Raw genomic sequence first — 27938 nt, 5'->3', positions numbered from 1 at the left:
CAGGAAGAGGATAGGGTTAACACAAGCTACCCTGGCTCAGGAAGGGCAAGCGGAGGGAGCGGTCACTGGAACTTAAGAGCTGTGGTTGTAGGAGAGGCTTGACCTTTGGTGGAGGAATGTGGCTGGTGCCATGTACCGCTAGCAGGAAGGGAGCTGGTCAAATAAATATGCCTTCTTCTGACCTTCTGCTAGTGCCTCCCTTCAGTTGAACCCAAAAGGAAGTCAACAGGCAAGAGAATCCATTAATATAGTGCATAAAGACCCCAGGGCACAGAGTAGAGGGGGAAAGGCAGAAAATGGACCTAGAGGTACCTTCGTTATTTCACACTTCACTGTACAAGCACTGTAAAAGCACTCATTTGGGAAAAGAATCTGAAAAAGAATGGGTATATGCATACATATAACAGAATCACTTTGCTATAGCCTGAAACTAACACAATATTGTAAATCAACCATACTTCAACTGAAAAATTTAAAAAAAAAATTTTAAGTAAAAGGACTCAGACTCAAAGAAATAAATGACTTGCTTAAGGTCTCTGGTGATAGATATGGGACTGTCATGGTTTTTATAACATAATAAAACATCTGCCCAAGCATCAGTAAGGAAGGAGAACATTAGTCTACACTTGGAAAATCTGCCACAAATAGAACAAACATCTAAAGGAAGTTTTGTTTTAAAAAGGAGAGTCGTGTGCACAGCTTCCACAGAATTAGCATTATCAGGAGCTTTTGTGCTGTGGACTTTGCAGGTCTGATTCATCACATGTCACAAAGAAAACAATTTTCCGTCCTGAGGTTTCTTCCTGTTTCTGTCTTAACAGTCCTCACAGTTTATGGAACATTTAGAAGGAGCCAAAGCAGAGTATTAAATTATAGATGTTGAGTGGAATAAAGTAAGATAGCTAAGTCAAGGAAAATGGTTGAAAAGATTCACAAAATTGCATCTTCCAACAAGTTTTTTTTTTTTTTTCATAATTAAAGAACTTTGAGACAACTTTTCAGACTCTTGGAAGTTCACAAGACATGACTTGAAAAAAAAATTGATTTGCAAGACTTTTAAACATAAAATACTGAAAATTCAAGGGAATAAAATAAGAATGGTACTCCTTTTTTATCCTCAAGGAAGTAATACAGCATAGCATAATAATTAAGAGTCCAAGTTGGAAATTCATTTTTTTTAATTATTGAAGTTTTTTTAAAATTTGTGTCTTTTTAGGGCTGCACATGCGGCATATGGAGGAACCCAATGAGTGAGGCCAGGGATTGAACCTGCATCCTCATGGATACTAGTCAAATTTGTTTCCACTGAGCCATGATGAGAACTCCCAAGATGGAGATTCTTGAGTTCAAACCTGGCTCCATCACTTACTAGCTGCACAAGTGACTTGGGCAAGTGACTTCATCTATCTTTTTAAGGCATAGTGTTCCCATTTGTGACATAGGAATAATTATAACTAATTGATCACGTGGAGTGGGGGCTGGATAAAATAATTAGATAGATAGATAGATAGATAGATAGATAGATAGATAGATAGATAGATAGATACTTAGCCCACTGCCTCTCTGGCACCTACTAGATTCTCAAAAAATGCTAACTAGTACTATTACGGCATGATTTACTCTTTTTGCCATTAGAGGTGGTTATGAAACCATATTAAATAACTAACTTCTCACTCTTGTTTGACTACCATTGATCTATTGATCTGTCAAGGCCACCCTCAAATCCAATTGGACTGTGACAGTCTACAATTATGAAGATGCATCTTAAGTGAAAAACAGTGAATGGCAATGCTGAATTTGATGAATGAGCAAGAAGAGGAAGGAAAGGGGGAAGGAAAAGAGGAGTAGGGGTGGAAGGAGAAGAAAGAACCCAAGGGATGGATCTTTTGAGGGGAGGAAGAGAGGGTATCCGTGTGCCACCATGCTGGTCCCAGGACCACAGGGCGCCCCATATTGGACCAAGGCAGAAGAGTCAATGGAAATCCACGTCAGTGTTTAATACATGTAGGATGTTATCATACCTAGGACTCCAAAATTCAGAAAAGGATTTCCTGGAAGGATTAGTTACCACCACTCTCTACAATTCACTCGTGACGTGGACAGATGAGGGGAGGTGCCTTCCTTTGATGCCACATCTTTTTTTTTTTTAATATAGCATTTTATTTTTTTTTTTTTGTCTTTTTTTTTTTTTTTTTTTTTTTTTGCTATTTCTTTGGGCTGCTTCCATGGCATATGGAGGTTCCCAGGCTGGGGGTCCAATCAGAGCCATAGCCACCGGCCTACGCCAGAGCCACAGCAACGTGGGATCCGAGCCGTGTCTGCGAACTACACCACAGCTCACGGCAACACCGGATCGTTAACCCACTGAGCAAGGCCAGGGACCGAACCCGCAACCTCATGGTTCCCAGTCGGATTTGTTAACCACTGCGCCACGACGGGAACTCCTGATGCCACATCTTAATTTGCCTCCTTCACTTGGTGGAAACAACCCTCCGTGGTCCTTGAGGTGAGGATGGCCCCAGGCCTCTAGGAACCCCTCCCTAACTCGCTGTCGAATGCCAAGTTCTGGGAACTACTCCCCCACATCCACAAGCTAGAGACTGAAGGATGCGAAAACAGCACCAGAGCGGTCCTTCTCCTCAAGGAACTTGCAGCCTCCGGCCACATGTTGAATCGCTTACACATTGTATGTTTGGCAGATTTCTCCCTGGTCAAGTGTATCCCCACAAACAGAAGGGTTAAAACAAACCACGGTCCCTCCTGTTATTCTTCCCAAAGGAGAGAATGTATCCTTTACATCTTTGATGGCAGTATCAGAGAAGCTGGATGAAGACAACTAAGCATTTGATGTGTGTGTTCTGGAATTAAAATTAAATTGTCCTAGTTCAGTGGGCCCATCATTAGCTACATTTGGAAACAGTTCACATTTTGATGGCAGTAAAACTGGCTGTGTTTCAGTTTCTTATTTATAAATCTGGGTGACACCCTTCCTAGGCCCCTTCTAGCTCCCTTTGGGGGGGGGTGGATGGAATTTTCCCACTGTTCATGGTTTCCTTTACTTTTACTTGAGAAATAAACAAAGGGAAATCTTGCCTGGACCATCAAGTTTCCAAGTCCCTAATTCCTTTGGCCGAGGTTTGAACCAATTCTCTCAGTTCTGTTTCCTTCTTTGTGCCCCTTTTCTATGCCACCAACGTTGCTCCTTCCCAGGGTTTGTTATAATTATGGAGGTTTTGTGGTCATTCCTGGTAGGTCCCTTGCAGTTCTTGCAGAATGGAAAGCGGTCTGCATGTGGGCATAACTTATATGTGTAGCATATTCTGAATGTAAAACAACTTAATAATCTCCAGTTGAAGCATATCACATTTAGAAACAGAAGACTGAAAATCTGCGTTCTAACATGGTCCAGGATAGGTGATCTAAGCAGGAATCTATAAACTGTCAGGATAATGTTATTACTTGATGGGTTTTTGAATAATCTACAAGTTTCTTCAAATTGGAGAAGTTGTTCATTAATTCATTTGAAGAATACTGCATGAAATGAGCATCTAATATCACATTCCGTCTTGCTTCAAGTTATACTCCATGGGCTGTGTAGCCACCAGTAAAATAAAAGGCACTCGCTTTGATTACGTTCACCATTATTTTGTGGAACAAGTTAAAAATATGTCCTGAAAAATCAGAAGCGCAAGTCTAGCCATGTCCGTAATTGACAGCAATGGTGAAATAATAAAGTGCTCCCATAATGAAGAGAGATGACTGGAATCTCAGATTTTACAGGGGAAGGAGAGAGGGCGGGTACTCCCTAAGTGCTTGCTGTGTGACCAGACACTGCTGAGTGCTTGACACATGCTGTTTTATATAATATTCTCAAAGTGCTGTGAGACATCCATTACCACGGCTTGTTTATAAAAAGGGAAATGGAGAGGTTACACAATTTATCCAAGGCCACATGCTAGGAAGTGATGGAGCAGGGATCCTTATCAGTTCGATTCCTAAGTGTATCCTTTTGCCACGAAACCACTGGAGATAGAGAGGTAGGTAGGTAGGTAGAGAGATAGAGATACAGATGTAAAAGTGGATATACATGTAGATATAGATAAAATTTGCTTTTCTGTACATTAAAACTTGCTTTGCACACTTATTAGAACGTTCAAACCCTGACAACAACAAATGCTGGTGAGGGTGTGGAGAAGAAGAACTCTCATTCATTGCTGGTGGGAATGCAAAAGGATACCTTCACTTTGGCAGAAAGTTTGGTGATTTCTTACAAAACTAAACATACCCTTCCCCCATGATACAGCAGGTGTGTTCCTTAGTATTTACCCAAAGGAGCTGAAAACTTATATCCACCCAAAAACCTGCACATAGGAGTTACTGTTGTGGCTCAGTGGAAACAAATCTGACTAGTATTCATGAGGACACAGGTTCGATCCTTGGCCTGTCTCGGAAGGTTAAGGATCTGGCTTTGCTGTGGCTGTGGTGTAGGCCAGTGGCTACAGCTCTGATTCAACCCCTAGCCTGGGAGCCTCCATATGCCGTGGGTGCGGCCCTAGAAAGACAAAAACAAACAAACAAACACAGAAAAACCCTGCACATAAATGTTTATAGCAGTTTTATTCTTAATTGCCCAAACTTGGAAGCAACCACGATGTCCTTCAGTGGGTGAATGGATAAATACACTGTGGTCCATCCAGACAATGGACTATTATTCAGAGCTAATAGGAAATGAACTTTCAAGCAATGAAAAGACATGGAAACTTAAATGCACATAACTAAGGGAAAGAAGCCCATTTGAAGAGGCTACTCCAGCTTCTGGTACCAATTCCAATGTGGGGGGCGGGGGGGGGCGGTGTTCTCCACACCAAAGAACAATTGTCCAGACACCAGTGGGCGTCCTATAATTCAACTCAGTCTTCCCAGAGAGGGTACCAAATTCCACAGCTTAAGGACTCCGTCCTATAAGACAATCCCCCCTTGCTGTTTCAAATGCATTCCAACTCCAGCTTGTCACCTGTTCTGACCAACCAGCTATAGACTGAAGATTCCAACTGCCCCCTCCTTGGGTTCCATTAATTTGCTAGAGTGGCTGGCTCTCAGAACCCAAAGAAACAGTTTACTTACTAGATCACCAGTTTACTATGAAATAACTCAGGAACAGCCAGACGGAAGAGATGCACAGAGTAGCCTATGGGGGAAGAGGCAATAGGCTTCCATTCCCCGTCTAGCCACCTTCTCACCACCTCCATGTGTTCACCAGCCCAGAAGCTCTCAGTACTTAAGAGATTTTTTTTTTTATGTACGTTCCATTTTATAGGCGTGAATGAGTAAAGCACTGGCCACGGTGATTGAACTCCATCTCCAGCCCCTTTTCCCTCCCTGGAGTTCAAGATGGCACTAAAGACTCCTATTCTCTAATCACTTGGTTGGTTTTCCTGGCCCTCAGTCTTAGGTGCAGTCCAAGGGTCACCTCATTCACACAACAAGTTCACACCTTCATTGCTCTTATCACTTAGCAAATTCCAAAGAGATTTGTGACAGAAACTGGGTGAAGACCAAATATACTTATTATAAATCACAACATCACAGCTACATACTCTCATACTCTATCATTCCAACAATCTGACATTCTGGAAAAGGCAAAACTATCGAAACAGTAAAAAGACATTTGGTTGCCAGGAGTTGGGAGGGGGGAGGGGCAGACAGGGGAAGCACAAAGGATTTTTAGGGCAGTGAAAATACTCTTTATGATACCATAATGCTACATGCCCCCAGAGAAGGCCCATGGAAGCTCTGCAACTTTGGGAAACTTACATAGTCTCTGAACTTCATTGCCTGCTAGTCAAATGGAGACGATGCCTTATCAGTCTACAGACAGGGAGACTAGGTAGATGAGTTTTCTAAAACTCAAAACAAAACAAAAAGCATTGGTTTCAGTAAAACCTATCATACATAAGTCACTAGAGGTTCCATTCTGCTACAGATGCATCTATAAAGTAAGATCCCTATGCCATCTAAGTGGTGAATATTTGAACAACGGGCCATTTCTTCTCCTAGACAAAGCACACATGTCCTTATTCTTTGAATGTTTCTCTTGTTCATTGACTGTTTCCACATCCAGATGACCAGACTGTCCTTTATCACCAAAGTAGGCTGAAAACGATTGGTTCACTGACTAGTATCTGTGAGGATGTGGGTTCAATCCCTGGCCTCACTCAGTAGGTTAAGGATCCAGCATTGCTGTAAGCTGTGGTGTAGGTCACAGACACGGCTCAGATCTGGTGTTGCTGTGGCTGTGGTGTAGGCCAGCAGCTGCAGTTCTGATTTGACTCTTTGCCTGGCAACTTCCATATGCCTTGATGTGACCCTACAAAGTAAAAAAAAAAAAAAAAGAAAAAAAAAAAGTTGGTTCAGACATTTTAGGACCTGCATGCCTCTGAAATCCCAAGTAAGTCATGAGAGGAACAAAGCCCCAACAGATGGCAAACTGGCTGCCCTGGAAGAGCTGCTGCAGCCTGGGCTTGCCCTCTGCTCCATTTCATCATGGCAGCCTCCAGGGTGGTGCAGTGGGGCAATAGATGGCTTTTCTGTCCCTGTTGTAGGACCTGTGCTATGAAAAGGCCCAACTCTGATCGTGTGATACGGCCTCCCCTCCTGTCTGGCCTCTTCTCTTTCACTCCCCTTCCTGCAGTCCGTGGACTCCAACCAAAACAGAGCCATGTTCTCAACCTACCCTGCAGACATAGCCAGCATTCCCATTCCAGGTCTTTCATCCACATGCACTTGTCAACTCTGAGTGTGAGAGCTCCAGGTTTCTTCAGGGCTGAGGCTACGCCTTGCGTTTCTCTATTGCCCCACATCTAGCATGCAGGCTGGTATGTAAGACAAGCTCAACAATTATTTTTTTAATAAAATGAAATAGACCAAAAGAGAAGGCTGATGACTGGAGAAGATGACAATATCACCAGTTGGTGCCAAAATGTCAGTGCTGCTTTTTTATCTGGCAACACCAAACCCTTCCATACACGGTTCACGCACAAGTTGCCTACAGCAATATCCAGGCAGGAGATGATGGTGATTTGGACCGTGGTGGAAACCAAGGAGACAGTGGAAAGTGGCCTGAGGAAGAATCATCAGGATTTGGTGACAAATTAGATATGGAGATGAGAAAAGAGGAGGAATCTAAGATAACCTCAAGAATTTTGACTTAATTGGGCAGATGTCCCTTTCTCCTTTGAAAAATTGATTTGTCTAAGGGTCATCACATCCTCCTTGCCAATTATTGATTTAGGAAAAGACATGCGACCCTCATCATCGCCAATGGGATATGGCAAAACATCTGTTGGGAGCATCTTCATAAAAGAACCACAGAAGAGAGTCACTTTCTTTCCCTGTGTATGAGTTTTGTCTGGATGTGCTACCTGGAACATCTGTACCACCTTGATCTCAGCCTGAGGATGAAACCAACCTAGAAGTTGGCTGAGCTGAGAGGTGGAAAGAACCGACATCTGGGTAACATCAGTAAGCCACTGGGTCTACCTAACCTAGCTCTGAACTTCCTCATTATGAGATATTATATTTGTGTATTATTTAACAGAGCTAAAGGCAGGATTTCTGTTACTTAAAACCTAAATCATCCTGGTCCAGGACCCTCTTTGGTACGTTTTACAGTTTTATAGGTTTCTTTTTGGAATGAAGTACCAAAGGATTTAGAAATGTTTCCAAAATGTCCAAAACAATCTATCCTACTTTATTACACTCTTGGCTGGAGGAAAAAGATTTGATAGGAGGAAAAGGGCTGGAAAGGAAAACAATTCCATGGTTACAACAGGCAACAAATTATTTGTACATTGATTTATGACATGAAAGGAAACAAATCAGTTGAGGAATTGTGAGTGCAAAGCTACGGTGCCCTAGAGCAGTGTTTTGCCAACTGTGGTTTGTGACCAGCTAGTAAGTCATATGAACAATTTAGTGAGTCTAGACCCGGGTTTAAAAAGTGGGGTATAACAAAGAGAATAGGACAGAACAGAAAAGAATAGGAGAGGAATTCCTACTGTGGCTCAGCAGGTTAAGGACCAAACATCATCTCTGTGAGGGTATGGGTTCGATCCCTGGCCTCACTCAGTAGGTTAAGGATCCCACATTGCCACAAGTTGCAACAGGAAATTCCATATGCTGCAGATGTGGCCATTAAAAAGAAAGAAAGAAAAGAAAAAAAGAAAAAGAAAGAAAAGAATAGAATGGAAAATACTAGAGCACCATATAAGGATTATGAACTTGGAGAACTTTTGTTTCAGTTTTATACTTCTACATGCGTCCACTGAGTCACCATGTAAACTGCATGCCTTGATGTGGGTCATGGCCCAAAACATCTGAGGGATACTGTCTAAGAACAAAGTGGGGCACTGACCATACTTCTTTACACACAATTCTCTAAACCACCAGCAGTAACTGGTTGAACATCTTTTCTAATGAAAAATAGTCTCATCATGTGACTGTAGTAACATATTCCTTCTCAAAAAAAAAAAAAAAAAAAGGTGCCCTAGATGCATGGAACAACAGGGGACCCAAGACACCAGGTAAGCCCCTGGGAGCTCCTTTGGTCTCAGGCTGGGTCGCTCTGTGGAGCTGGCTCTTGTGTTCCCTCCCAGGAATCTCTCTGAACACTATCCTTGGTTTCTACTTGATTCTTATTTCTTAGGCTGATACTGGTGGAGGAGGCAAAAGAGGCTTATTTCCATGGCACTGTTGGTGAAATACACCCTTGTATTGGTGTAGGTACATATTAAAGCTTTTTAATTTTGATTTTTTCAATTCCAAAGAGACTAGAAGTCACTCCCCAAATGTCAACTCCCAGTGCAATTAGTTGTTGATTAGGTGGCCCGTCATGAGCACGAATTCGCACTTCTACCCCATGTTCTGAGGGTTCTTATGCATCATACTTGCTCAGCACATGGAAGGCTTAATAAAGTAAGGAGCCTGTGCTCTGTGGCACATCTCCTCCACCCCACCTCCAATTGCTTTGTGGGGCCAGTGGACATTTCTTTGAAGGCTTGGACCCCCTGAGGTACCCACCTGTGGTACTCTCAAGGCATGTTCCAAGACCTGCCACAGAACACCTGCTTGTGCACCTGTCAGCCCAGAAATGGAGACTTAACCTCCCTGGGAGCAGTCCTCAAAGAAGAAGGGGTGGGTGCTAATAGACTTATACCCCAGTCTCCTATCGTTCAGGGGACAATCCCAGGAGGAACTCTGCAAGCTCCTCAGAGGTCCTTGAACCTCAGAAATAGACTCTCCTTTGTCTGCAGCTGGATGATGATAGTACACCCTTCCCTGCCCTACTCTCCCATTTCCCTCCCTCTTAACTTCTTAGGAAAATCTCCCAAACAAAATACTTTCATCTAAGTCCTTGACCTGTTAGGGGAATTAAAAGAGAATCTAAACTATGCAGAATCTAATTGACTTATCACATCTAAGCAAATTATTACACGAGTCCAAACAAAGCCTTTGCAATATGCTATACTTATTTACAATGTCTTTAAAAAGAATAGGAAGCTATTTGGTAACAGAAATACCTGGGGGAGTCATCCTTGAAAGAATAACAGGAATTGAGGTGGAAATTTAGAAATCAGTAGCAAAATTTAGAAATCTTATAGAAGAGAGGCTAGTTGTCTCTGAATCCATTTCTTATCCACCTGGGAGCTGAAAATGTCAAAAACTGGGTGGTGAGCACCAGAGAACAGGGAAAGGGTACCCTTAAAACCCAACCATCTCTTCAGAGAGATGCCAACAAATACTAGTGACTTTTCACATCTCCAGGGAAAGTCAGGGAACTGGAATGTGAAAATCTATTCTGGGGAACAACCCTTCTACAAATAAAGATGCAAAAGAAAAAAAGAGGAAAAATCAGAAAAATAAGTGATTTAAAAATTGTTATACTTGGAGAACAGACTTGTGGTTGCTAAGGGAGCAGGGGAGGGAGAGGGATGGACGGAGAGTTGGGGGTTAATAGATGCAAACTGTTACATTTAGGATGGATAGACAATAAGGTCCTGCTGTACAGCCCAGGGAACTGTAGCCAATCGCTTGTGATAGAACATGGTAGAAGATAATATGAGAAAAAGAATGTATACATATGTATAACTGGATCACTTTGCTGTACAGCAGAAAGCGACAGAACATTGTAAATCAACTATGATAAAAAAGTTTAAGGAGAAAAAAGAAACTGTATTGACAATACAGCTTGTAAGCTTAATTATTTTCTAGAGACACTTGATTTTCAATTATAGCACATAAAGGATAACTATGAAATAAATCTAAATTATGCAGGTAAAAAATTGTCATAAATATGACATATTTTTTATTTAGAAAAATCACCAATTTTAAGAAAATTGGAAGGCAATTGAGTTAATAAAAGCTCTAAGGTACAAAATATATTTGAGTGTCAAAATGCAATATCATCTTCAAACACTCACAGAAACACAATCTGGTTGAACTGAACCCACGCTTAAAAGACTCCCTTAGACAAGTTGGTCAAGTAAAAAGTTAAAAGCACCTTAAAATGTGTGATAGTGTTTATTTTTCAGGCAATGAATGCTTGAAATAATATTTTGTTGTGAGCCTTGTCAATATCTTCCAGGGTACCCCCTTTATGTTTTTCATGAGGAGATATTTTTAAAGTGGCAAATCCTTGTTCAATTTTGTTTTGGAATATCACAAATGATGCTGCAGTGAGGTCTGGATTAATGGATTTCTCCTGCCCTGACATGTCCTGACACAGTATGACACCCAAAGGTGGAGGACCTATCATTTTTCTCTGTATTTAATATCGGTCAGGCCCCTAGAAGCTCTGAATCAAGTTTGGGTTTCTGAATTTCTGGAGAGCTGTAGAGGAATTGGAAAAGGTTCAAAGAGAAGCAACAAAAATTATTAAAAGGATGGAGGAGAAGACCTCCGAGGAAAGGTTAAAGACACTGAACGGACTTCGCCTTGAAAATTGCAGACCCAGGACTGATTTAATAACTGGATGGTTTCTGTGGAGGAGGATGCTAGCTGGCTTTTCTCCATCTCTATAGAGATGAAAACCAGACAAAATCGGATTAGAAGGCAACAAGAGGGTTCTCTTTGACCTAAGGCAGAACTCCGCAGCAAAGGTGATGAAACTCTGTCGTTACCATCACGGGAAAGCTTTGAAAATATGTTCAACAATGTTCACTATGGGTAGTTTAGGCCACTCACTTTCAACTCTACACTTCCATGTATGTGAACTCTCAAAAACCAGGCTAAAAGATGTAGCCAGTGCAGAGGGGAGACCAGATTTCCCTCACCTGGGAACGAGATCACCAGAATATATCATCTTTCATTCTGAAGCTAGAAAGATTTGACATAAAATGAATGATATGAGCCATAGGCTGAAGCAATGCAATGCTAAGAGTTGGTGTGCAAATGTTGGTCTGCCAATATTCCTAATAAAAGTAGTATGTCCCCAATTTCATTAAAAAAAAATGAATAGAAACCATGTTGAAACGGATCTTAAGATAAACTATGATTTAATAATACTCTTTACACATCTATCGAACACCTGCCGTATTTCAATCGGTGTGCCAGGCACTGGAGTTGCAAGTCAAATCTGACATGGTCGTTGACCCCTGAGGGGTTTACCGTCTGGGGAGGAGAGAGACATATTCCTGGCTAATCATAGGATAGTGAGAAATGCAGCTGGCTGTGGGGGCAGTTGAGGAGAACGCCTCGTCTAGGAGAGATGTTCTGAAAAGCCTTCCTGAGAAGGGGCCCTGAGGATGAGCTTTGGAAATAGATGAGGTGTAAAATTGGCACAGGTGTTCCTTGAGAGAAGAAGGTGGGCGTTAAAGAAAGAATACGATACCAAAACAAATAAGTGTTCAGGGCTACATGCCAGGCACTGTATCAAGGGTTTAATCAGCATGCTGTCACTGAATCATCGTGACCTCCCTCACTTATTCATGCATCAGACTTTTGAGCACCTGCTGTGTCCCAGGAGCTGTGCATACAATGGTGACTTGAATCAACACAGATCCTATTCTCCTAGAGCTTAGCCCAGTGGGGAATGCTCCACAATAATCAAATAATCACAGAAGTGTGGTGAATGGAAAAGGAAAAACAAGTTGTTAATTACAATATTAGCAATTTCCTTCACTCTTTCAACCATCAAAGAGAATTCTGCTTTTGTCTTCTTAGCTTTCTCATCTCACTCCCTCCCCTGCCGCACTCCAAGAAAAACTCCTTCTCTTGTCAGCTGGGTTCCTGAACTGTTGTGATGCCAAATCCAATTAATGGGGGGAAAGAGACTAGACTTTAGAAGTAAGGGTAAGCAATTTGTTCAGGAAAAGAAAGAACAGAGGCAGATGGAAATAATCTATTAAAAATAAAATGAAATGTTTAAACTACTGCTTTTTGTAACTTTTATTAAATACCTTATTCTCTTTCAGGAATAGTTTAGTACACTTTTCTAGTATTCTTCGTTTTCCCCAAAACAATGGGAGAAGTACTGACTTTATCCCCATTTTTCAGATATGAAAACTGAGGCATAAAAATTAAGTAACTTGTACAAGTTACATATTTAATAAATGCTGTAGCCAGCCCACACCAGCTATAAGAGATGATTCTTGGGACAGTAATGCAAATGCGACTGAGCGAGAGGAACGGCAAAAAAGACATTATTAAGTAAAATTGTGAGTTATTAACTGGATCCCCTTATCTGATTTTAGCAAAGAATGAATTGCTTTCAATGACTTTGAATTGATGTTTCTTTGAGAATGACGGTGCAGGGACTGGACCACATGTGTCCCCAGTTTTAACTTGGGTCATATACTCTATGGTTGGAGACTGAGCTACATGCCAGGGAAAAAAGATGCAAGGAATTCTCAGAGTGCAGGCAGGGGTCCCTGATCTGACCTATGGGGTCAGGGAAGATCTGTGAGGAAGTTACAGTTGAGTCTAATCTGCAGATTTGTGGGTGTTGTGTTGTTGGCTTTGGGGGAGGAGGCATATTTCAGGTAGAGGCAACCATATGCTCAAAGGTAGTGAGAAGAGGGTGGAGAAGGACTTTGAAAAATGGAAGGATGACGTAAAGCTCGATCCCTGCTGGTGAGAGGTGACCAGAGCCAGACACGGGTGGCGAGGTGGGCAGAGATGTGAGATCTTGGTAACATTCCCTGAGGCAAGAGACAGTGAAAGAGGGCCAGGGTTCAGATTTTTGCTATCTTTCCATCTTCAGAGATAAGGATGGAAATCCAGGTATCGGGAGGTCACCTCTCACATGAGGTTCTTCTGACTTTCTTTGGGGGAAAATCAGAATCCTTCCTGCACCAGCCACTTCTCCAATTCCCTCGGCTCAAAATATTCAATATGCCAAGACATCATATTTTGAGATTTTTATATCCTCAACCTCATCAATAGGAATGTGGACTCCGGAGCCAAGCTGGTTGAATTTGAATCCCAGCTCCATCTTTCATTGTATGCATTTGGGAAAGTGATTGACCTGGTTGTGCCTCAGTTCTTCTCATCTGTAAAACGGGATTAAAATACTTATTATATATGGGGTTGTATCAGAAGTTACATATGAATATGAGAATGAGTTAATATATGAATATGTGCCGCTATTATCACCAGACGACTTTTGAGATGAACATTTAAGTATGAATAAGAGTCTATGGCAAGGGAGGTGGTATGTAAGTGACAGAAGCAGTATTCAAAGAGGATGGGTATGGGAAAGTGGAGGGTGCTCAGAGAATGACTGGTTTTCCAGTTTGGCGGAGGCAGAAGATACATTATTAGGAACAATAGACACAGACGCTACGATGTTTGGTGAATATCAGATAAGATGCCCAGCTGAGGAATGTCTACCTAATTCTAAGGAGGGTACAGAACTTCTGAGGTTTTTGAGCAGGTATGTAATAAGACTAGGGTTGCATTTTGGGGAAAGAAATCAGGCTGTCACATCGTATAAATTACCATGGGAAAGACTGTCTCTGCACTTACTGAGAAAACTTCTTGCTAGAATTTTTTTCCTTAAGTAGACTCTCACACTGGCATACAAGTACACTGAGAAGCTGACAAAATATGTCTATTTGGCAGGCATATTTCTCAGAGTAAATTAATATAATCTATGGTTGGTAAATCAGTCTATCCATGTATCCATCAATCGACTTGCTTATTACTTTAAAATGCATTTCCTTCTAGATGGATTTAAGAACACTTATAAACATGTGCAAATACAGCAGTTAAATAAATCAGAAATAAAAATCAGAACCGATATGGGGGAAATGGAAAGGCTATTATCTAGGATCAGGATCTCGAATAAGATGGTAAATTCAATGGATCATTACATTAGCTCTAGCTTCCTGAGAGCCTGGACACAAAGGCAATCTGAACTGTGCAGTTCTTAATGCCTAATGAAAGAAAATTTATTAGTTGTTTTTTTAGTTTGTTTGTTTTGTCTTTTGTTTGTTTGTTTTTAGGCAAGACAAGCTTTTTCTTCCTGGAGTCTAATAGAAAATTAGCATCTCTCTCTCTCTCTCTCTTTTTTTTTTTTTTTTTTTTTGTCTTTTGGCCTTTTCTAGGGCCGCTCCCGTGGCATATGGAGGTTCCCAGGCTAGGGGTCGAATCAGAGCTGTAGCTGCCGGCCTACACCACAGCCACAGCCACATCCACGCAGGATCTGAGCCGAGTCTGCGACCTATACCATAGCTCACAGCAACGCCAGATCCTTAACCAACTGAGCAAGGCCAGGGATTGAACCTGCAACCTCATGGTTCCTAGTCGGATTCATTAACCACGGCGCCACGACGGGAACTCCAAATTAGCATCTCTTTTCGGTGAAGTCCAGTTTTTAGGCAATGAAAAATCAATCTTCACATAGTTGTTTCTAATGACTACTTGCCATGAGCCGTCCCTCAGAGCCTTCTAATTCCTCTGAACTGGTAAAGATATTTTCTGAACTTACAAAATCAAAGGCTTGAAGAGAAGAATCATGGGTGTTTGTCATATACATAAAGGTGCCCAGGGTAGAGCTGCGATGGGAGGGCTGTGTTTTGCCTGTCACGAAGGACAAGGTCCAGGAGGCGTCCTCACCCCAGAAATACCAGGGCTAACTTTCTCTTTTAAAAGTAGGTTGCTTCAACTTAATTTTAAAATATAAGCGGTTTTAACACATAGGAAAGTACAGAAAATAATAATGAATATCCACTTTCCACCACCAATATTTAGCAAGTGTTTCTGTATTTTCATATTTGAATCTCTTTTGTTAAGAAATAAAGCTTTAGAGAGAGTTGACGTCTCTTTTTCACCCCGTCTGATACCAACTGGCTCCTTTCTTCAGAATCAACAAGTATCATGAAGTTGTTGTGTATCCTTTTCACCTGTATCTTTCTAGTTTCACTATAGCGGTACTTATACATAAACAACATATGATATTGATTGGTATGGAACTGTAGGAATTATTCTGCAACATTTTTCATCCATGATTACGTGTTTGAGATTTAGTCATCAACATCTAAATGCAGATGTAGTCCATTCAGAATTCTACTGTGGGAAATAAAAAACCCATATATATAATCTTGAAACCCAATTAATGCGTTTATGAGTTGCTCCCAATTTTTCCTTATTGTAAATAATGATGCCCTGAACATCCTTACACATGTCTCCTGCGCATCCTTGCAGGTTTCTCTTGGCCATATTCTTAGAAATGGAATGCTGGATCATGAGTTATGGATATCCTAAACTTTATTATGTAGTGTTAAATTGTTCTCTGAACTGTCTGAACTGATTTATATTACCACCAGCAGAATATCAGAACTCCACACATCTTTTAATAAATAAAAATGGGGGCGTTCCCGTCATTGTGCAAGGGAAACGAATCCGACTAGGAACCATGAGGTTGAGGGTTCAATCCCTGGCCTCGCTCAGTGGGTTCAGGATCCGGCATTGCCGTGAGCTGTGGTGTAGGTCACAGACACTGGCTCAGGCTCAGATCCTGTGTTGCTGTGGCTCTGGCATAGGCCGGCAGCTACAGCTCTGATTCAATCCCTAGACTGGGAACCTCCATATGCTGCAGGTGTGCCTCCTCCCCAAAAAAGATAAATAAAATAAAATAAAATAAAAATGATGTATGAAATAGTATCTCATTATTTTGATTTCTAGGATTACTGGTAAAGCATTTTATCTTTGCAGATTTTTCTGACCATTCAGGTATGATCTTCTGTGAAGTGCCTTAATAAATCCTTCACCCATTTTCATAACTGGTCATTTTTTTCCTACTGATTAGTATAAGTACCATATGTAGTCTTTTTGTCATCTATCTTTGGATTATATGAGTGTTAAATATGTTCTCCTGTCTGTGACTTGTTATCAAAAATATTGGTGGTATCTTTGGTCTATAGAAGTTTTAAATAATGCAAGCTTAGAATCTAACATAAGATAAAACTCACTCAAATGATGCATATTTCCTATTTTTGTTAGATAAACATAATATATCTTTTGCTAATTTCAACACCCTGGAGAGAATAATTAAAGTTTGGGATGACCCATATGATGGGGGCAAAGGAAATAAACCTGCCTTCAGGACTATCTACACACAGCAGCCAGGGGGAGGGGACTACTGTGTACTGCACTTGGGGATCAAAAGTTCTTTCTCATCAGCATGAAAAGAAAGGGCTGAAAAATTACAACCTCAGGCATTGAAGAAGACCTGAAACTTTTTCAAATTATATTATGTGCTAGCAAACATAGAAAAAAAGTTGGTTTTCTTGGAAGCTTGTGGCCCAGATTAGAAGGCCATAAATTTTATTATCCTGCAAGCTTGCATTTACCTTTTCTCAATAACAGGATGTGCCACAGGGCAAGGTGTGTTTATATTTACTTGTGATGGTGTCCTGGCTCTGTCTCACTTCCTTTGACTAATATCCCTGAATTCATTCCTTTAAAACACTTTCCATCTCTTGCCAACAATTATCACTTAGCTATTTTGATAGGAAGAATGACCTAAATAGTAAAAATGACACAATTCCCAGGAATAGATTTAGCAAGAAACATCCAGATGCACTTTCTTAAAGAACATACAAGATTTTAATTACTGGAGAGAAATGCTGTGTTCCTGGATAAGGACAGTCATTACCGAAAAGATGTCAAGTGTCCCCAGATTAATATATGTGCTTAACATAATTACCAATAAAAATTTGTCTGAAAAGTAAACTGGTGAGAATAGCCAGAAAACTTCTATAAACAAGAGTAATACATTATAACTGCCTCGCCAGATCTTTAAATCTGAAAAACTAGTGCCAAAACAAAAAAGTACAAAAGCATGTAAAAAAACATTAAATGATGAATGTGACTTTTGAAATCAGTTCAAAAGGGATGGACAGTTCAATACATGATGTGAATAACCATTTAACCAAGATAAAGTTAGGTGACTATATCATAGCATATGCCAGAATAAATTCCAAATTAATTAAAGAGTTAATTGTTTAAAAAATGAATCCATAAAACTATCAAAAGAATATAGAGTTGGATACTTATGTATCCTTGGAAGTGAGTGCAAATGGCCTTTCTAAGAAAAGCCAGAGAACATAATAGCAAAAAAAAAAATCAAACATCCATTCATAATAGAAACTCTTACCAGAGTAGGTACAGAGGAAACATATCTCAACATAACAAAAGCCAGTTATGACAAACCCATAGCCAATATAATACCCAATAGAGAAAAGCTGAAAATATTCCTGCTAAAATCTAGAACACAACAAGGATGCCCATTCTCACCAGTTTTATTCAACATAGTATTGCAAGTCCTGGCCACAGCAATCAGACAAGAAAAATCAATAAAATGTATCCAAATTGGAGGGAAGAGGTAAAATTATCACTACATGCAGATGACATGATACTATACATAGAAAACCCTAAGGACTCCACACAAAAACTACTAAATCTGATAAACACATTCAGTAAAGTTGCAGGATACAAGATTGACATTCAGAAATGGGTTGCATATTTGTATATTAGCAATTAAATATCAGAAAAGACATGTAAAAAATACCTTTTAAAATCACACACACACACACACACACACACACACACAAAACCTAGGAATAAATCTGACCAAGGAGTTGAAAGACTTATACTGAGAACTATAAAACATTAATAAAAGAAATTAAAGAAGATTCAAAGAAATGGACAGATAGCCCATGCTCTTGGATTGAAGGAATTAACGTTGTTAAAATGGCCATGCTATCCAAAGCAATATACAGATTTAATGTGATCCATATCAAATTACACATGACATTTTTTACAGAATAAAAAAAAAATCTAAAAATTTATATGAAACCATAAAAGAACTAGAATTGCCAAAGCAATCCTGAGGGGAAAAAAACAAGGCAGGATGCATAACTTCAGACAATAGTACAAAGCTACAGTAATCAAAACAGTGTTGCATTGGTACAAAAACAGATGGAGGAGTTCCTGTCATGGCGCAGTGGTTAACGAATCTGACTAGGAACCATGAGGTTGAGGGTTCGGTCCCTGCCCTTGCTCAGTGGGTTAACGATCTGGCGTTGCCGTGAGCTATGGTGTAGGTTGCAGACGCGGCTCGGATCCCGCGTTGCTGTGGCTATGGCGTAGGCCGGTGGCTACAGCTCCGATTAGACCCCTAGCCTGGGAACCTCCATATGCCATGGAAGCAGCCCAAGAAATAGCAAAAAAAAAAAAAAAAAAAAAAAAAAAAAAAAAAAAAAAAGATGGAAAAGAAAACAATGGAAAAGAATAGAGAGCCCAGAAATAAACCCAGACACCTACAGTGAATCAATCTTTGACAAAGGAGGCAAGAGTATAAAAAGGGAAAAAAACAGTCTCTTCAGCCAGTGGTGCTGAGAAAACTGGACAGCTGCACGTAAATCAACGAAATTAGAACACATCCTCACACCATGCACAAAAAGCACCTCAAAATGGCTCAACGACTTAAACATAAGACATAACACCGTAAAACTCCTAGATGACAACATAGGCAGAATGTTCTCTGCCATAAACCATACAAGCTTAGGTCAGTTTCCCAAGGCAAAAGAAATAAAAATGAAAAATAAACAAAGGGGACCTGATCAAATTTATACGATTTTGCAAAGCAAAGGAAACCCAAAACAAAACAAAAAGACAACTTACAGAATGGGAGAAAATAGTTTCAAGTGATGCAAATGACAAGGGCATCATCTCCAAAATATACAAACAATTCATACAATTCAACAACAACAAAAAAAAAACCCAATTGAAAGATAGGCAGAAGACCTAAATAAATATTTCTCCAAAGAAAATATACGAATGGCCAGTAGGCACATGAAAAGATACTCAATATCGTTCATTATTAGAGAAATGTGAATCAAAACTACAACGAGGTACGACCTCACACTGGTCAGAATGGCTGTCATTAATAAGTCTACAAATAACAAATGCTGGTGAGGGTGTGGAGAAAATGGAACCCTCCTACACTGTTGGTGGGGATGTGAATTGGTCCAGCCACTATGGAAAACAGTCTGGAGGTACCTCAGAAAACTAAATATAGAACTACCGTATGATCCAGCAACCCCAGTCCTGGACAAAACTATCATTCAAAAAGATACATGCTTCATTCCCAGGCCTGGCTCAGTGGGTTAAAATTCCAACATTGCAGCAGTTGTGGCTTAGGTCAAGACTCCAGCTCAGGAGTTCCCGTCGTGGCGCAGTGGTTAACGAATCTGACTAGGAACCATGAGGTTGCGGGTTCGGTCCCTGCCCTTGCTCAATGGGTTAACGATCCAGCGTTGCCGTGAGCTGTGGTGTAGGTTGCAGATGCGGCTCGGATCCCGCGTTGCTGTGGCTCTGGCGTAGGCCAGTGGCTACAGCTCTGATTCGACCCCTAGCCTGGGAACCTCCATATGCCACGGGAGCGGCCCAAAGAAATAGCAAAAAGACAAAAAAAAAAAAGACTGCAGCTCAACCTAAGCTGGCCTGAGAACTGATCCCTGGACTGGGAACTCCATATGCCTTTGCTGCTGGGTGGCCAAAAAAAGAAAAAGAAAAAAGGAGTTCCCGTCATGGCTCCATGGTTAACGAATCCAACTAGGAACCGTGAGGTTGTGGGTTTGATCCCTGGCCTTACTCAGTGGTTTAAGGATCCGGCATTGCCGTGAGCTGTGGTGTAGGTTTCAGACGCGGCTCAGATCCGAGTTGCTGTGGCTTTAGTGTAGACCAGCGGCTACAGCTCTGATTATACCCCTAGCCTAGAGGGAACCTCCATATGCCATGGGAGCAGCCCTAGAAAAGACAAAAAAAAAGAAAGAAAGAAAAAGAAAAAAAAAGGATATTGCACCCCTGTGTTCATAGCAACACTATGCACAATAGCCAAGATGAAGCAACCTCATGTCCATAGACAGATGAAAGGATTAAGAAGATGTGGTACATATACACAATGGAATACTATTCAGCCATAAAAAAGAACAAAGTAATGCCATTTGCAGCAAATGGATGCAACTAGAGATTCTCATACTATTAAGTGAAATAAATGAGAAAGAGAAGACAAATCCCATTCAATGTATCACTTATGTGAAATCTAAAATATGGCGCTAATTAACTTATCTATAAAACAGAAACAGACTCAGAGACGTAGAGAACAGACTTGTGGTTGCCAAGGGGATTGGGAAGAGAGAGTGGGCTAGACTGGGAGTCTGAGAATAGGAGATGCAAACTATTACATTTAGAATAAACAGCAAGTTCCTACTGTATAGCACCAGGAACTATAACCAAAGTCCTGGGATAGACCATGAGGAAAAATAGTATAAAAAAAGAATGTATATATATGTACGACTGAGTCACTTCCCTGTATAGCAGAAATGCGCACAATATTGTAAATCAACTATACTTTATTTATTTATTTATTTTTTGTCTGTTTTGCCTCTTCTAGGGCTGCTCCCGCGGCATATGGAGGTTCCCCGGCTAGGGGTCTAATCCTATACCAGAGTCACAGCCACTCGGGATCCAAGCCGCGGGCTGCGACCTACACCACAGCTCACGGCAACGCCGGATCCTCAACCCACTGAGCAAGGCCAGGGATCCAACCCGCAACCTCATGGTTCCTAGTCAGATTCGTTAACCACTGAGCCACGATGGGAACTCCCAAATCAACCATACTTTAATAAAAAATTTGGAGTTCCTAGAAATGGCAAAAAGACAAAAAAATTTTTTTTAATGGAAAAAAATCAATATAAATGATTACAAAGTTTCTTCATAGCCACAATGATGATGATAAAATTGAAAGTAAAAGTCTACTCGGAGTTCCCGTTTTGGCTCAGCAGTGACGAACAGAAACAGTATCCATGAGGATGTGTGTTCAATCCCTGGCCCCACTCAGTGGGTTAAGGATCTGGTGTTGCCATGAGTTGTGGTGTAGGTCCAAACGTGGCTTGGATCCTGCTTTGCTGTGGCTGTGGCTAGGCCATGCTACAGCTCCAATTCGACCTCTAGCCTGGGAACTTGCATGTGCTGCGGGTGTGGCCCTAAAAAAGTATAATCTTATCTTTATCTTTAACATGCAAATAAGTATCCTGTGTTAATGGATGCATTCTGAAGGTTGATGGAGTTGTAATGTAGGGATAGGAAGGTGAAAACATTCACTTCTTACTTTGTACATTTTTAAAAAGAAGAAAATGTGGGATAACGGGCCATTTTTACTTTTCTTTCTCTGTATTTCCTGGGTTTTCATTTTTCTATAATAAACACACACTACTAATTTGCTTATTGAAAAGGAAACACTTTTTTAAAGTAATTCTCAAGCTTTAAAGTAGGCTACAGGCTAAAGTAATTCTAAAAAAGAAACATTCTCAAAAATCAAGTTTAAAAGGCCAGTGATCACAATTGAAAAATAGGCAAAGGACAGGAGTATAAAATCACAATTCATAAAGGAAGTAAAAACGGTCAATAGGCATAATAAAATACATTTCATTTCACTACTAATCAAAGATCTGTAAATTAAAATAATCCTGAGATCTCACAGTGGTCTGTGAAACTGGCAAGGATTAAAGGGAACAAGAATCTTCGAAGCTGTTAAAGGTTCGAGGAAACACCCCCCCACACACACAGGGCTGGTGGGAACACAATTTGTACAGTGTTTCCAAAAGGCAGTTTGGCAAATATATCACAAGTCGTAAAATGTGCTCCCTCTGACCAAATTTTGTCTTCAGTAATTTTTCCAAAGAAAATAATCAAACAAGTGCACAAAGACTCTTGAAGTATTGTTTGTAATAATGAAAACTATAAACTGTTTAAATACCCATCAGTAGAGGAGAGGTTAAGTAAATGATGGCAAATCTACAAAAGCATACTATTCAGTCCTGAAATGGTTTTGTAAACATATGTTTATTCACATTGAAATATGTCCACAAAGTAATGGAACTGCTCAGTCATAAAACAGAATTTATAACACAATCACATTTTTAAAAGACAGAGAGAGAGAGAGAGAGAGAGTGTGTATATGTGTGTGTGTGTGTGTGTGTGTGTGTGTGTGTACAAAAGCAGAGAAAAAAATCTCTGGGAAGAAATGCCTACCCTTCTGCAAATTTTTAAGGTAATTCTCGTTAGATGGTGGGATTATAGGTGGTCTTGTGGATTTTCTTTCTGCAATTTTCTTTATTTGATTTTTAATTTTTTTGCTAAGTCCCACATTAGTTTACTCTATACTCAGAAAAAAAGCAATGCTTAAACACACAAACTAGAATTCCCGCTGTGGTGTGTCTCTTCGGTGCTAGAACACAGGTTTGATCCCTGGCCTGGTACGGTGGGTTAAGGATCCGGCTTTGCTGCAGCTGAGGCTCAAATCTGATTCCCGGCCTGGAACTCCATATGCCACAGGTGGCCAAAAAAGAAAAACAAAGAAACAAACAAACAAAACAAAAACCTCACCATCTGTGATGTGCATCTTACCCTCTGGGGTATCCTATACTCTGCTCTTGTTTGCCATACAACTGTCTAACTGTTCGGCATTATAGGTTCTTATTCGGACAAACCTGAGACAGAATTCAAGCCTCAACACTGATGAGATGGAGCCTTTGGTTGAGTCTTAATCACTCTAATGTTGGATGACTTATCTGCAGTGTGGGGTACGAAAACCATGTTAGAGGGTTATTAGAGGAGCCAGGGAGGTGCTGAAAATACACAGGCTGCCCTAACTTCTGTGAACCCCGTGGAAGAGTATAGATGGATGCCCCATGTCATGTGTTGAACAGAATAACAGAAGTATATTCTGTTACTCTTCATAGACACACCTTCATACACAAACACACCTTCATAATGACAAAATTGAAATTTGGTATAAAGTTATGTTTTTTATGTATCTAAAATTTGGTAAAATATCAACAACCATTGAATTTTGTCATTATTGCACATGTACAGGTATTCTGAAGAAGAGTTAGCCATGCTTGTATGAGTAATAAATTAAAAACACATGTAATTAAATCATTATACATTATTTGATCAAGTGTATTTCTCTTGCCTTTATTTCATGTTTATTTATTATGGTGACCCCCTCATTATTGTTACAATGAAAATTTTTACCTAACTTGTGTTCTATTGAAAGTAAATACCTGATGGATTAAAATTAAAAAAATAAAATAAAATTAAATTAAATTAAAATGTCACCTTATCACAAGTGTGAACAATTTGCATATATTTTCATTTTAAAAGTACATTAGTGGAAATATAAAAAATTTAAATTAAACACTTTTATTTATTTATTTATTTATTTATTTATTTTGCTTTTTAGGGCTGCACCCTCAACATATGGAGGGTCCCAGGCTAGGGGGCTAATTGGAGCTACAGCAGCTGGCCTACCCCACAGCCACAGCAATGCCAGATCCGAGCCACATCTGCGACCTACACCAGAGCTCACAGCAACGCCAGATCCTTAACCCACTGAGCAAGGCCAGGGATTGAACCCGCAACCTCGTGGTTCCTAGTCGGATTCGTTTCCACTGCACCACAACAGCAATTCCCACTTTTATTTATTTTTTAAAACATAAATATTTTTCCTCTAAGACATTTAAAAGCAGATATGAAATTGAAAAGGAAATACAAATGACAACTAACAACGTTAATGTATTAAATATAAGTATTTTGAAAATATGTTATAAATTTAATGCAATCATATTAAACACTTTTTATAAAAAATAAAGCCATTTGCAGTTCTAGTACTAAGTGTCCATCAAGTTGCCAATGTAAGGATTAATATTTTACTCCCATTCGCATTATACCTAGAGTACAAGTTCTTAAACTTTTAGTCTCAAGACTCCGTCACGCTGCTAAAAGCCTTTGTATATATAGGTTACTTCTATCAATAGTTACATGTTAGAAATAACATTGGGAATTTTATTTTATTTGTATTTGTATTTTTTGTCTTTTTAGGGCCTCACCTGCAGCATATGGAAGTTCGCAGGCTAGGGATGGAATTGGAGCTGTAGCCGCTGGCCCACACCACAGCCACAGCAACGCGGGATCCGAGCCGCATCTGCAACCTACACCACAGCTCACGGCAACGCCGGATCTTTAACCCACTGAGCAAGGCCAGGGATCAAACGGGCATCCTCATGGATACTATTCGGGTTTGTAACCCACTGAGCCACAACAGGAGCTTCTAATAAATCTACCTTTTACTTATTACTTTGCCTTTTGTTGAGTTCTTTCTGTGCTAAGACATAAGAACCTGAACTTCAGTAAGTCCTGAGACCAGGTGTGCGATTTTAATTAAAAAACAATAGGGTCAAGTCCCAGTCTGAGTTGTGCAGTTTCAGAACTAATATTGAATTCCTCATTATTATTCTGCCACCTATGCCTTACTCACTAGATTTCACTAGTGCCGCATGTACAAATAACGACTGCAGAATCATGAACATAGATCAACAAAGGATCTTTTTCTAAAGGAGCCCTAGTGGTCTGGGGTACAGTCATTGAGGTCATTTTAACGATGCTGCCACCCTGGCAGGCACAGGACTGCTGTCCTAGGGCCACGCAGAAGGAGAATGCATGCATGCAGTGCTGGATGCGGCACCCTGGGCCCAGCTGCCGGCTTGCTGCTTTAAGAAGCGCAGCCATGGCTACATTTTTCAGCCACCCTGTCTCATCCACCCCAGTCTGCTCTCCCTACAAGCCGCCCGGCTTCCTTGTTCTACTCACCGTGCAACTGCTCCCTGCTGAGCTTAGCTACTATCCCCAAGGCTTTTTCGAAGGAGCTCTCAGGTGAGCATCCCCCTAGCTTTTCACACCGAGGATTACTTCAAGGCTGGCAGCCCTGGGAAGGGAGGCTGGACAAGGCAAGAAATCCCAACGGGAGAAAGGTTTGCTTTGGCAGCTGTTCGATTGTTCTGCAGGTGGGGAGGCACCCGCTCTGCCCTCTGCCACTCACTTGCCCTCACAGCTCCTTACAGATGTTTTCTTTTGGTCCGGTTCCCTCCTGTCCCTTCTGGGCCTCTGAGCCCCCACTTCTAGCAGGCTTATGTAAATTTCTGCCAGGCCTCAGCTGCTCCTGCCTCCAATGATCCCTTTATCTGTTGCCAACATGAAATTCTCTTAATCTTGCTCTAGCCACACTCAGGAGGGGAGAGGCTCAAACACTCAGAAGCTGGGGCCTTTTGCTGTTCAGTTTTGCAATTTATTTCAAGGCCACAGGGCTTAGGAGGAGTGCACTAAATAATCCTTCTACCAGAAAGCCTGCTCCAGCCTGTGTTTCCTCAAGGAACCCCTTGTGGGCCTCCATCAAAATCCTGAACTTCAGCAAGAGTATTATTTTGTTGTGCAGGGCTTGCATTTTTTTTTTTTTAAAGCACCTTGCAAACCTACCCAACTGAATTCAGCTCACGAATCACCAACTTAGGGCCCCTAAGTGACTTGCCTGAACTAGGAATCCTTGACTCTATTGAAATAACTTTGACCTTCTCTTGAAGGTCAGTGTTGGTTTATTTAAATGCTTTTGAAAAGGCCTGAAACATAAAGACCAGAGAACAATCTCAACAGCCCCAGGATAAGGGCTTGGACAAGACATCCGGGGGTGTCTGTCCTTCAGGTAAACTTGGAGATCTGGCCAAGGTGGGTATTACGTACTTCTCTTGATGAAATGGGAGCCACACAACCCTCCTATTTCCCTCAAAACCAGGCAACGAGCTGCCCGCCTGGTGGCTCTTTTGCTGTCATTACTTACCATGGAGCGGGCTCATCAATTAGGGACGTGGCAACGCATATCTTGCTCGTTTTGTTTCTATCCAGAGGCCTCCCCAGGCCTGCCTTCGAGAGCTGCTGACTTCCCCTTTCCCCCCTGCCTCATTCACACTGTGAAAGGCAGAGCAGCTGGACAAACACCATGCGCCCAAGTCACAGCAACAAAGAACTTTTCTGGGGCCTCAAGCTTATTGATGATAAGAGAGTGTTTCCTAAACGAAAACAATCCCCCAGAGCCTAAGCCACCTGCTAAAAAACACTTCCTGCCTGTCTGATAGAATTTGAGAACAAAACCTGGAATTGAGCTTCTGGAAATTGCTTTGAATTAGTTAGGAAGTAAGTCGTTCTAGTGTTCTTTTCTGTTTGCACCGAGCTAACTCAAAAAGTAGTAGAGCAGCAGGTGACTCATGGGAGGCTCTGCCCATGGGCATTCTATCAAGACCTGGGCCAGGAGGGTAATTTCCAAGAGACCCACTCTGGGTCTGTGTGTATGTATATGTGCGTGCATGTGTGTGTGTATTTTTTTCTTTTTTTCTTTTTAGGGCCGCACCCGTGGCATGTGGAAGTTCCCAGGCTGGGAGTCGAATCGGAGCTGCAACTTCTGGCCTATGCCACAGCCACAGCCACAGCCACGCCAGATCCAACCTGCCTCTGCAACCTATACCACAGCTCAGAGCAACACCGGATCCTTAACCCACTGAACAAGGCCAAGGATCGAACCCGCATCCTCATGGATAATAGTTGGGTTCATTATTGCTGAGCCACAACAGGAACTCTGTGTGTGTTTAAATTAAAACTAACAAACAAACAAAAACACTGGAAAATTGTACTCACCAAATACCTCTCAGGGAAAGAAAGTGCTATATATGTTTCAAAGGCATAAAGTTCTTGGGAATTAGAACGTCTAAGAGACTTCCTTATAAGTAAAATAAAAATAGCCAACTCACTACCTTCAAAGGAAGACCAGTGCAATTAATTACTAAGCTTCTGTTTTCCCTAGTGAAGTGCAGGCGGAGCAGAATTGCTGGGTCAACAGAGGAGAGGCAGAGCCCTGCCACCTGAGTCCTCCCTCCCCGCCAGAGCTTTTGGCACCTCCCTCAACCAGTGAACTGAAGAGTCTGGAGTAGGTTTTAAATATTAGTTGAAGGAATGCCAAAATGTTAGCTTGCCAGGAAACCCACACATTTGGCTAAGACCCTGGCCCTGAGGAATTTGCTGTCTTGGAACTTTGACTGGTTCTTATGATGGAGGCAGCATTGCTCATCTGGAGAGTTTTTAAACTGGGTGATTCAAGTGTGTCCTGGCTCCAGACCTACCTCTTGCGGAGTGGGTGTAAGTGGGGAGATCTCTAAGCAAATCTATACTTTAGGGATGAAAGAGGAAGCAGGACACTTGTGTTCAGCCAAGGCTCACTGGACAGAGAGTATAAAGTTACTAAACTCCCTAGTTCTCGTATCCCAGGCGTGAGCTCATTCCTGCTGAGACCCACCTGCGTTGACTTGGCTCCACACAGATTCTCTGGGCCCCTCACCTGAAGCTCCTCCAGTGGGAAATTAGGGGGGCAGAGAGCTACAGATGAAGAGATGAGGTGGAGGAAAACGGCTTAGGCAATGAAGTCATTTCTCGAAGATGCTGGCGAGGCATGTGTGCCCTGGATAAGGCACTCTGGGGAGAGCCTAAAT

At 41.2% G+C, this 27938-nt stretch overlaps 1 protein-coding gene and 1 long non-coding RNA gene across 3 annotated transcripts in view; one reads left to right on the top strand and one right to left on the bottom strand.

Moving 5' to 3' along the window:
- Positions 1 to 25514, bottom strand: part of TSPAN5 (tetraspanin 5) — a 253303-nt gene extending 227789 nt beyond the window's left edge. For both annotated transcript variants that reach the window (XM_084973372.1, XM_084973374.1), the window contains exon 1: positions 25219 to 25514. The gene's annotated coding sequence lies outside the window, so the exon portion shown is untranslated. The remainder of the gene's footprint in view (positions 1 to 25218) is intronic.
- LOC146401035 (uncharacterized) overlaps positions 1 to 27938 on the top strand; it is a 271100-nt gene that overhangs the window by 81212 nt on the left and 161950 nt on the right. The window contains exon 2 of the long non-coding RNA XR_014813342.1: positions 424 to 490. This is a non-coding gene — a long non-coding RNA (uncharacterized LOC146401035). The remainder of the gene's footprint in view (positions 1 to 423; positions 491 to 27938) is intronic.

Source organism: Sus scrofa, chromosome 8, assembly GCF_054392235.1.
Source record: "Sus scrofa isolate SSC_HxYL_T2T_F1_AM1 chromosome 8, Sscrofa_HxYL_maternal_Yorkshire_Landrace_v2.0, whole genome shotgun sequence".
Lineage (NCBI taxonomy): Eukaryota > Metazoa > Chordata > Mammalia > Artiodactyla > Suidae > Sus > Sus scrofa.
Note: the sequence above shows the minus strand (reverse complement) of the source record. Positions and strands in the feature narration are given on the sequence as shown.